This window comes from Borostomias antarcticus (assembly GCF_949987555.1).
Source record: "Borostomias antarcticus genome assembly, chromosome: 25".
Taxonomy (NCBI): domain Eukaryota; kingdom Metazoa; phylum Chordata; class Actinopteri; order Stomiiformes; family Stomiidae; genus Borostomias; species Borostomias antarcticus.
Genome location: NC_140258.1, coordinates 6198228 through 6210727, shown reverse-complemented (window position 1 = coordinate 6210727; position 12500 = coordinate 6198228).

The window sequence follows — 12500 nt, the reverse complement described above, 5'->3', positions numbered from 1 at the left end:
GTGTGTGTGTGTGTGTGTGTGTGTGTGTGTGTGTGAATGAGCGCTTGTATGAGTGGATTCACACCCCTGTTGAATAATGGTCCTCTGACTGCGTACTTCTGAAATGCAACCATGAATTGACTGAGTGCTTCTGGGCCGTGGGTGCATTAAACTGACCAGGAGAAGATAAATGCACACAACTCTTATGCAGGTGACAAATAGACTCCACACGCAACAGCGCTAAAAGGCCAACTCTGATGCCCTGCGCACAGAGAGACGGATTCCTGGGCTGGAACAGGTCTGTGATAAATGAACAGTAAGTGCTAAACCACACAAGCTCAAGTCACTAAATTTCACACTTTCCTCCAGTCACCGTTTTCCCCTCCAAAAACAGCAAAGGCGCGTCACGTCATCGGTCGTAAATCCCACAAGTGCACAGATATGCAAAAACACATCCCGTTTTAAATGAAGCTCGAGCGCTTTTTTCGCTGAGTGAGATTCCATCTGCTGTGGGACTATTTTAAGGTGCAGACTGCACGCATCTAATACTGAGCAGGGATGACAAGAGTCTGATCCACATTTTCTAAGAGGTATGCTTTTACATAAACCATACATTCTGTACATCCTGTTATTCAGTACATGTTTGGTGGGGATGAAAGCCAGGGTTTTTCCCCTTGACAGTGTGATTGGTCTTGTTGAATATTGGTTGATTTTCAGAGAAATATTGATTTAATCTGATCCTGTTAGCTACTTCTACATTATTATGATTGACCTCTGAGTATGGCTATAGCTGGTGTTTTCTGTAAGAAACGGTGTCCCTCTTCCATAGACTTCCATAGAGATAGATGAGATAAAGATGACATTCTTAGGGCTGGTACATTCTGTGCTAAACAGCAATAGTTGTGGTTAGCGCCGAGGCGGCGTAGCTTATCTTGACCAAACAAGGCCACAGAAGAGACCAGAAAGACAGTCTTATCGGAGAAGAGACGAGGGGGATGCGGGGGGGGGGCACTCAAACCACATAAGAACGTTGTAACGAGAACAATGCTTTGATTTTGAGTCCAGACAGCATACAGAGATGTCAACTGTACATTAGACTATATGCCATCGTCTTTTGTATGTCAAACCTTCTGGAATAAACAGCTTTTGATGTCGCTCAAATCCTGTGTTGGAGAGATTCATTTGGAATACATCAGAACAAGGAAACACTGGACTGGGTGGTATATTGTGAGATTGGGGGCCGTCTTTCATTGAAATCAAAACACAACGCAGAGCTTAATAAGGACAATAATAAAAGACAATGAAAGTCAACAGTCTATAGGAAAAACTGAGCTATAGCAAAACTCCTGGGTGTTATCAGCAAGTCTGTATCATGCATGTATGTAATAACATTCTAACCCTTTGCAAACACCATGGCTACAGTCATGTCCATTTAACAATAATGAAACAAATGTCTCCTTTTTAACCTGAACATAAAATATTACTACAGTAATACATTAATTGAATTTAACACATGCTGGCATTACAGTGAAGAGTTCTTTATACTGTACATGGACACCTGAGGATATGATAGACATGCTGTAGCTAACATGATACATGTTCCAGAAACTGAAAGCATGTCATACCCGAAATCATGTCTGCAACCTCTCACATGGCAGTGGTGAAACATAGTCTCCCATACAGTATATCAATATTTCTGTCACATATAGTCCTGAGCAAGGCCTAGTGATGGGTCTGGAGGTAATGTGTGTGTGTGTGTGTGTGTGTGTGTGTGTGTGTGTGTGTGTGTGTGTGTGTGTGTGTGTGTCCGTGCGTACACAAGCATGCGTGTATGTGCGTGCATGTGTGCATGTGTGCATGTGTGTGTGTGTGTGTGTGTCTGCGGTATGCCTGTCTGTACTCCTCTGTGTGTAGGAGGTGATGAGGAAAGAGTGTGTAGTGTTTAGAAGAGCAGTCATATTGGTGATAGGGGTTATATGACAGTTGTTGATTCTTTGCTTCACTTGCACATTTGACAGGGTGTGTTAGAACTTGTTTATTTTCGCTGTCAGTATTCACTTCCTGTGTGTAACCACAACCCTCTGCCTTGATCCCACACATGACTGAGAGAGACACACAGCCGCACACCTGCGTGTTACTCATACTGACACACACAACATCTGCGTTGCCTTTACACGCCTAGACAGCTCCTGTGTAACAGCATACAGTACACAGGTTGGGTAGTATATTGTTCTCCATGGAGCCAGGGGGCTATGAGCTTGAGACGGGGTTGTATGCAGTGTGAGAGAGAGCTGAGCCCGATCCCAATGTCCACCCCTAACCCCTCAAGCCCTGAACCCTCACAGACTTACTGACGTCACCTGGTAAAGTGGTTGAGTGCGAGAGGCTGCAAGAGCTCGAAATGGTTTAAAAAGGAATGGAATGGCACATTACGACATCACGTTACTATTAGAACATATTTCTTACTATTGAGGGTTTGGGACTTTTTGTTTTACGTTTCAATTTAGTTTTTCTTGTAGGCCTACATGTAATTTTGGGCTGCTAAAAAATCCTCTTCATATTATCACAACCCTCTGAGTTACCCTCAAAACATTTCTGTTCAACTTGTTGAAATCATTTCATTTTGCGGTCATAAGCTAATTACATTACTGCCTGTGATTCTTGTTTGTGATGAATCCAAAAGTATTCACTCAAGAATGACAACATGCATTTCTGCACCTGACAACTCTTTCCATGTTCATGCTGGAAATCTTAATTGAAAGAACATTGCATGAGATGGATGATTAATGTCAGTCAGAAATCTATGTAATTTATAACCACAGCCTACATATTTTCAAACAAATCAAATTATACCAAGCCATAGCCAAGTTGATAACCTATACGTAAAAATATTGAAACCAAAATAATTATAAGGGTACTTGTGCAGATAAGCAAGTCCAACTGAAAACAACATGAACACTGGGTTGGTTGATCTGTCTGTGCTTGTTTATTGGCCGTTCTTCAGGTAACCCCATGTCACAACGATATGAACTATGGGTAATTCACTTAGGCAAAGTCTGCAGAAGTGCAGACTTACGATAAGGGGCATAAAGGGCTCAAAATGTCTGCCAGAGAGCCCTCATGCACTTGACGATGTGATAATGGGACAGCCCTAAGCCCTCACACACTCAGCGGGAACGCATCTCCAAGTCTATGAGTCCGTAAGGGTGGACATTGGAACTGGGCTCTGGACTGGAGCTGGACAGGGTCTGAATCTTGGGTACATACAGTATCTTGGTCTAAGCCAGGATTTAATTATACAGAGTTTGGCTGTAAGTCAAATCTAAGATTTGGTCTGGGTCAAGGTTTGGGCAGGGGTCTGGTTTGGGCCAGGGTTTGGGCAGGGGTCTGGGCTAGGACAGGGTTTGGGCAGGGGTCTGGGCTAGGACAGGGTTTGGGCAGGGGTCTGGGCTAGGCCAGGGTTTGGGCAGGGGTCTGGGCTAGGCCAGGGTTTGGGCAGGTGTCTGGGCAGGGCCAGGGTTTGGGCAGGGGTCTGGGCTAGGCCAGGGTTTGGGCAGGGGTCTGGTTTGGGCCAGGGTTTGGGCAGGGGTCTGGGCTAGGCCAGGGTTTGGGCAGGTGTCTGGGCTAGGCCAGGGTTTGGGCAGGTGTCTGGGCTAGGCCAGGGTCTGACCAGGGTTTGGGCAGGGCCAGGTAGGAGGATGAGACGAGCTGCTGCTTCTGATGGAGAGGCAGATGACTAGGAGGATTAGAGAGGGCTTGTGTGACCACTGGAATCCTGCGTTGACAGAGATGGCTTATGAAGTCTCCCGACAGGCGCACACACACACACACACACACACACACACACACGCACACACGCACACACACACACACACACACACACGCACACACACACACACACACACACACAAACACATCATCCATTGATAGTCAGCATGGAACAAGACTTCAGAGGAGCAGGAAGAAGAATGGGCTAACTGTTGTCAGGGACAAGGGGAAGAGGAGAACGGGAGGAGGGTTCGAGGGTTATAGGGAAACGTATACCTGCTTCTGACTTAGATCTTCTTCCCAGAAACAAAGAGTCTTTAGAGGAGGATGGGAGATGGTTGTTCATCCACCCATGCAGCTTAGCAAAATAAAGACCACAGGCCTCTGTCGGTTGGTCTGTCTGTCCGTCCGTCCGACTGTCTGTCTGTCTGGCCATAGGTATAGGTATAGGTACTGCATTTGTAACGCGCTCCCCATCCAGTTGTTACACTGGCCCGGAGCGCCAGGCCATGGTGGTACAGATTAAAAAATGAGCAATGTGGCTTAATCTTTAACGGCTTAATGCTCATGTAAATCTCCAACTATTTAATGCGTAGTATAAACCTCTAACTGTTTATTACTGTATTATATATTTCATTCACTCTACTGATATGCGTTCTATCAGTGATAATACAGCAACACTCTGTTCTTTGCCGTGGCCTGCTGGGAAGACAACATCAAGACGAGGGAGACCAACAAGCTGTTGAGAAAGACCAGCTCTGTCGTGGGGTAACAACTGGACAGTCTGAAGGTCGTGGTCGAGAGGAGGTTGAGGAACAAACTGAAGTCCATCCTGGACAAGCCCTCCCATCCCCTCCATGACAAGCTGTGGCTAATAGGGAGCACCTTCAGCTACAGGCTCCTCCCATCCAGAAAGAGTGGTTCAGGAGTTCCTTTGTGCCAACAGCCATCAGACTTAAACAAGAGCGCCCGAGCCTGGATGTTGGAAGACAAACAAATCCTCCAGTACCAAAATGGGATTTTATCTACAGTATGAGCAAAACATTTCAGGCTCCCTGTTAAGGCAGTGTGAGGACAACAGGCCCTCCGCTGGGCTTGGGGAGCTGGAACCAAACCAAGCCAGGGTTAATGGAAGTTCAACACTAGATTTATTTTCATTTCTCCATTGTAATTTGTTGAACCTAAACAAAATGTCATTTTTGTTGAGGGAAACCACTAAATTACTTCACATCTGTACTGGAAACCTTTTTTTTCCATGTTAAATTAACGGTGTGATGCTGTGCTGACTGCCATGATGAAAAGCTCAAGAGAGGGGAACCAGGATTCCAAGAAGAAGTAGGAAAAGTGCAGCAGAGTGTTAGGATGATATTACTCATCTGACTCCCATCACTAGATTCAGGCAGCAGCCATTTTACTTTCGTTTCTGGTAATAGCTGGCTGTCAGCAAGTACATAATCCTCTGTTTACGCCATAAAATGTGAACCAATGAGATTCTACCTTGAAGTAGTATGATTTAGTCTATATCTGTGATGTATCAGGACCCTAGCATCCAAGTATTTATATGGATTCCATTCCATTTCTTTATTATTATTATAATATTTTCTCCAACTACTTTTGGATGTACCGTAACTCTTAATGGAAAAAAAAAACACTGTCCAGTATTTGACCCTTCAATAAAAGGGAGAAAAAAATCAACCCATTAATTTGATGAAGTCCTCCAGTGTTAATTCAGCTATATTGGAGTGTGCCGTGCCTTTTCGTTGGCCATTTTCAAATTTGTTTCAAAATGATTTAATCTGATGACAATCACATAACAAAATGCTACTGCCTTGAATCAGTGGCTTTTTAGCCAACAGTACTGTATACTGTATATAGATCAAAGAAATAGACATAACCATTTAACAGGTGTAACATTTTTAGTCACACACTAAGAGCCATCGCTATCGTTAATCAGAAGTAAAGAACTTCAAGTACGGCACAACATGAAACGGTGTAGGAAGACACCGAGAGAAGAATGTCAACCGTGCGGAAAAGCTATGGTATGTGTGTTGGCATGCAGGTATTGGGTACACTTGGCTTGCAACCGTGTCCTATCCCTCTTCCTGCTACCCAGCTGTGGTGCATGGGGACTATTTTGGGGGCTCTGAATGCATGCTGGGATACATTGACACTCTGTCAGTGGTCATCAGCATGTGTTTTCTCACTAGGAGTGATGGTGGAGGTGGTCTGTGTGTGTGTGTGTGTGTGTGTGTGTGTGTGTGTGTGTGTGTGTGTGTGTGTGTGTGTGTGTGTGTGTGTGTGTGTGTGTGTGCGTGCGTGCGCAAGTGTGAGCGGGTGAGAACTGATGATACTGATTATTGAAATAACCTCCTGCCACCTGTCTCATGGCTGCCTCCTGCCAAAGCAGAGCCATTAAAGCGCTCTCTTCACCCATCATCACACTCATGGGCTGGTTCAGAATGCACAGCTCACTGGATTTAATGCTTTAACCAGCAATAATAGATAGATAGATAGATAGATAGATAGATAGATAGATAGATAGATAGATAGATAGATAGATAGATAGATAGATAGATAGATAGATAGATAGATAGATAGATAGATAGATAGATAGATAGATAGATAGATAGATAGATAGATAGATAGATAGATAGATAGATAGATAGATGGATAGATATATTCTATAGTGTTGCATTCAAGAGGCAATATTAGACAGAACTAAAATGTAGCATGTAGGCTATACTCTATATGCTATACTGACAGGGAACAGTATTCTCTCAAATAATCTTCTATAAATGTATATGCTAAGTGTTTCATGTTCCAAATAGCCTCCTATTAACGGTGTAAATGTTTGCTTGTAGTGCCTGACCTGCCTGTCTAAAATTCAACCTGAATTCATGTTCTTGTATCAAACTAAAAATGAACTCACAACCCTGAGGTACCGTGAATGCAAAAGTCAATGTAACGGTCCAACTGTTTTTATTTCTTTGCAATTTGAATCACTATACGTAAACTGAACATACTGTATGAAGTACAGTTATAGTCTTACTACACAAAGTAGACACTAGTATCACTGTTATCTCTCAACCTTTTTTTCACTTTGAGTTAGACCTAGCTCTTCCCATCCACTACTACAGTAGTACTAAGTTACACTGACAAACATAAAGCATGGCATTAAATGGCAAAACAACATTTGTAACTCATGCTTCCAGGTAATGTGTATATATGTGTATATATATATATATATATGTATATATTATAATACATACATATATACATGCAATCAGGGGAGTGCTGGGACCAAAAAACAGCCCTGGAGTCTGAACCAGTTTTGGCTGGAAAATTTTTATTGTCGCGCGACTTGTCGACAGGGGGGGGGTGCTGACAGGCAATTCAGATTGTCGCGCGATTTGTCGACAGGGCCCCCGGGTCCTTTACCGCGGTCCAGGTCGGTTAGCCTGGCAGCCATGTGGCGGCCGGCGGCCGTTCTGTGATTCTCCAGAACCTACAGATGGCCAGCACGCCCCTGTATGCAATACAATTCTATGTACTGTTAGTCATCAGTCTACCATATGCATGATTCAGCCTTGAGACTGGCTCAGGGACCGTTCAGAAGGGCCTGACTGACCAGTCCCCAGGTCCAGTAACCCCTCATCTACCACGCCCTCTCAGCCTGCCTCTAAACACCTGGATGTCCAGCATCCCTGCAGACAGACAGCCGGACAGCCGGCCTTCTCCGCCCACAGAGTCCGTCTGTCTGTGCATTCACAGCTCTGCTTCCGTCATGAGCAATGAGCACTGGGATACAACGCCCGGCTCCTTGGAATGAGGATGAAAAAAAGTACCCCCCCCCCTATCCTCTTACCAGCGTCCTTCCACCTGAGGCTCAACATGGAGGTGATTAAAATCAGCCCTATTAGTGTCCAGAGTCCCAGACGCTGATATTTCACACTGCTCTAAACCAGCCTGGCAGCCATTTTGGATCTGTAACAGCAGAGGGAGTTAAGTGCTATGGCTCCTGAGTTTCATTGCCCTTCCGCAGTTTAACACTGGATAACATTAGCTGTTAATGGCCCTTCCCACTAAAAGGGGTGATTCAGACAGGCCGGATTTAGACCATAAAACTACAGCGGAGACGTTTTGCTAAGTAAGGATACCAAGGCACTGAAATAGGGACTGATAACGACCATAAATGAAACCAAAGAACATAAAAATCTAATGCAGGTCCTCCTCTGTGCCAGGGTATAAACTTGGAGAGTATATGTAAAGTTTGTATTTTATAGAAATAGTGGTGTAAAACTTACTTACTAAATATCAATAACCATTGCAGTTATGCTCTCCATTCTTTATTCGACCATTTTAAGTCCCAAAGCATGTTGTCACAATAGCGTTGGTGTAATTCAAGCTCTGGGTCTTTTTAATGATGCCATTTGAGGACTCGGGGCTCAGTGTAGCCTCTGACTTATTACAAATTGTCTTAATATGTTTTGTTTGTTTGTTGAGACACCTATTCATTCTCACATATTACAAAGCAAGGCCCATTCAGGGTGATATGTGTGTGATGTGCATGGAGTGTGCACTGGTCATTTGTCTGTGTGTGTGTGTGTGTGTGTTTGTGTATACTGTACCTTTGGCATTGGATATCTGACCACAAGGTCCTCTGCTTGGCTCAGTTTACTGTATGTATGGCCTCTTTATTTTGGGATCTGTTAATAGCCCTGCATCTTAAAGTGAGATGTTTAACAGGCCCAAGATTGGACTATGACAGTGTGTCCGATTATTACTGGTTATGGTCACTATATATACTAGCTGTGGGTTAGGTTTGGCATGTTGTTAACTTGGGCACAGAAGGTCAAGGGCTGCTTGGCAATATGATGAAAGTTGTTGACATCACATCAGATACATATCATATCTCTGATAGGTAATAAAGAAAACAAATTAAAAACATGTTCAGGTCCCTAGCCCAGTGACATTCAGACCCCAATGTCTGTGTTTATGAGTGTGCGTCCGTCATTTGTCATCAACCGATTCCATTCCCAAAAATAGGCTGTTTTCAGAGTGCACTTACTTACATGGACGACTCCATCAAGTCCAAATGCTGTTGAGTTTATCCCATTTTTAGTCAGTTGCAGTGAAAATGATACTGCAAGTTTAATATGTCATACAAGTTAATGTAAAGGCCTTAACCTCAATTATACTTCAGCCTAAATCGTTAAATCATTAAATGGAATGGAAACAATACAAATTTTTGCTTAAAATAACTAAAATACCATCTTGTATTTCCAATCCAATAGGAGCCGGGCTGCCTCAGCTGCTAGAACCCTCTTGTATTTCCCAATATTCTGAATCTGAATCTTCTTCTTCCTAGGAAGTCTGACTTTCCAAGCATGAAAAATCTAACTTTGCACATAGGTCCAGTCCTATGCCAGAAGTCCTCAACTGGCATTGTGGGCCAATAGTCCTGATGCAGCAACAATCTAAAGTTTAAAACTTAAAAAAAGCATAACAAATCAGCCAGCTATCACTTTGCAACCACCACCAACATGTAGGCCCAAGTGAGCAGAAACATCCACATGCTTCGAGCTGGCAGGAATGATGAAGCCCATCACTCTGTTTTTCTCAAAAACTGTAAAAACTATCAAAACCTACCCCTCCCACAGTTTTTGGCCAATTGGCACCTTAATTGCCACACGACATCTTCAGACTGTCCCCCACAAAAGATCTTCACAGATTTTTTAAATATTCAAAATTGAGCCCACAGCATCAAAATGTTTTACTTTAAACAGTACTGTTTGCAGCTACTGCAAATACTCACTCAATAAATCTCCAATGTTCATGAAAATAAATGCTTTTTTATAATAACCAAAACAAAACAAAAATTTGAAGCCTGTCCCCTCAAACTACTGCTGTTCATACAGGAAGAAATACACTACCCACAATCCTATAGTGCAACAGCAATGTCTCCACCAATCAGAGACGTTGTTGTTGGCAACCCCGCCCCAATAGCGGACCCTAGCACTACAACTGGCCAAATTGACTGATTGAGAGGAGACCTGTGCCACTGATTGTTTGATTGGTTTCCACCTGTCTTGTTAGTCTGCGTATATGAAGCTCCCCTCTTGTTCTTTGTCTGTTCATTATTTGCTGTAGCTGTGCCAACTTGTAAGCCAGTGAGCTTTGTCTTTTGTTCTCCACTTGTTGAGTGTATACCTTGGTTTTATTGTTTAGTCTTTTACCGGTTCTTTTTTTTTTGCATCTGACCAGTGTTTTGTCTCAATCAGTGCCACCTGCGTTCAAGCCAATCAAGTCAATTAGTGAATTCATGCTCAGGTATGAAATGCGCTATACAAATAAAGCTTTGATTGATTGATTGAGTCCACAGTCCCACAATTCATTCCCATCACTGTATGTAGGCTTACTAATGTTCTTGCAGGATTCCTATGGTGTTAATATCTAGCTGTAACATTTATACATTTTAGGTCAAACTGCCAGCTTCTCACTTGGCTCAAACAAGAAGATGACCTTCCCTTGGTGTCTGGTTGTGAGTTCAAGCCCCGGGTGATGCAGAAGAAACATGCTAATGCCCACTCAGGCATTGTCTTTTGTTCTCCACTAGAGTGTGTACCTTAGTTTTATTGTTTAGTTTTTGGTTTAATTTTTTACCCCTTGTGCCTTCAAGTGCTTCTTCAAAAAGAGCTGACGTGGAGAAACTAGAAATGATTCAGATTGTGTCATACAGTACGACTCAAACTAAAGGACTGATGACAGTACCGTACCGTAGCTAACCCAGTGGTTTGAGCATCTTACCAGTGACCAAAAGGTTGCTGTTTCAAAACCAGGCCAGGCCTCTTGACAAATATTGCCTACCATTGTGCCCTTGAGCAAGATGCTTAACATCAACACTAGCTTAAACATTTTGTTAAATCTGATGAAACCACATACACCTGTGACATTTACATGCAACCCTTGATTGCTTCTCAGTGGGAAACCTCTCTGGCTTCTCACATGGCATGTAGATCAAGAGTTCAATCCCAGGGGGATGCTGAATAAAAATTCTAATGCATACTCAGGCATTGTGCGGTGACATAAGTTTTAAAGATTTAATTAAAGGTTTGAATTATGTTCTGGGCAAATACATGAGCACACCTTCATGTATGTGTCATTGTCTCCTCGTCTTCCTCTTCTACCTCATGCACACTTCCTCCTGCACACTTCCTCAGTTTTTTGTATTCTGGCAACCCAGGGGACAGGGAAGACTACAAATGTCAAAATAGCAGTGGCACACAGACAAGGGAAGCTAGTTGCAGAAAATAGGTTGTCTCTTGAATAAACTTGGTGTTACAAATGAAAGATCTCAAACAAAATCCACACATGAGGCAGCATGCTTTCTGCCTCACCCCTCTTCTCCCAGGCTTCTTCTGGCCTGGGTCTTCCAGTTTTTGGTGAGGAGACGTGGCTGTTGTTGAGGCAGGTGTGGACAATAGTCATCCAGCTCTCTAACCCACAACCTGTGAGGTTCTGGGAACTGCAGTCCCACAGCTAGTGGCCACTTTGTGGCACAGGTGGCCATTTTGGTGAGGGTCCCGGTTTGCCACAGTATTCTATCAAAATCCAATCATGTTTTTATGTACATGTAAAACAAAATGTGTGCTTATGTACAGTGGCTGGACTGAGCCAATGTCAACCAATAATATGACATCCACCCTCAATTTACAACTTTTAGCAACACAGCTAAGATTCATTATTTGGCTAGTTAGCAACAGCATTGCATGTCTTTGGGTGTTCGCATTACATTAGTAATTTAGCTGAAGCTTTTATCCAAAGTGACTTACATAATTGCATTTAACATAGAAAGTTAGTTTACTACTGTGCTATTCACCAGAACTCACAAGTGCATCTCCTTTCTAAACAAGTAACTACAGTAAGAGTATAATCTAGTGCTTAAGGGAAAGTGCAAAAGTAAATAACCTTTTTTTTTAAAGTGGGACAATCCTGTGTATACTGTATGTGTTCACCTAGACCCTCATATATTTATATACTGTATGTGTCCACCTAGACCCTCATATATTTATATACTGTATGTGTTCACCTAGACCCTCATATATTTGCCATTTGTCTCCGTCCTCCTCTTCCTCCGTCCGGCCCCGACCCAGGGCTGCGCAGCAGATATCATTTCTTTTGTATTTCCAATCCATCCTCTCTGTAATGTGGTTTACCTGACTGTCTGGTTGGTAAGCAGGTAGGTAGGGAGGCAGGTAGGCAGGCAGGCAGGCAGGCAGGCAGGCAGGCAGGCAGGGAGGCAGGCAGGCAGGCAGGTACTATGTAGGTAGGCAGGCAGGCAGGTACTAGGTAGGTAGGCAGGCAGGCAGGTAGGTAGGAACTAGGTAGGCAGGCAGGCAGGCAGGCAGGCAGGCAGGCAGGCAGGCAGGCAGGCAGGCAGGTAGGCAGGCAGGCAGGCAGGCAGGTAGGTAGGTAGGTAAGTAGGCAGGTAGGTAGGTAGGTAGGTAGGTAGGCAGGCAGGCAAGTAGGCAGGTATTAGGTAGGCAGGCAGGCAGGCAGGCAGGCAGGCAGGCAGGCAGGCAGGCAGGCAGGCAGGCAGGTAGGTAGGTAGGAAGGCAGGTAGGTAGGTAGGTAGGTAGGTAGGTAGGTAGGTAGGTAGGTAGGTAGGTAGGCAGGCAGGCAGGCAGGTAGGTAGGAAGGCAGGCAGGTAGGTAGGCAGGCAGGTAGGCAGGCAGGCAGGCAGGCAGGTCCGC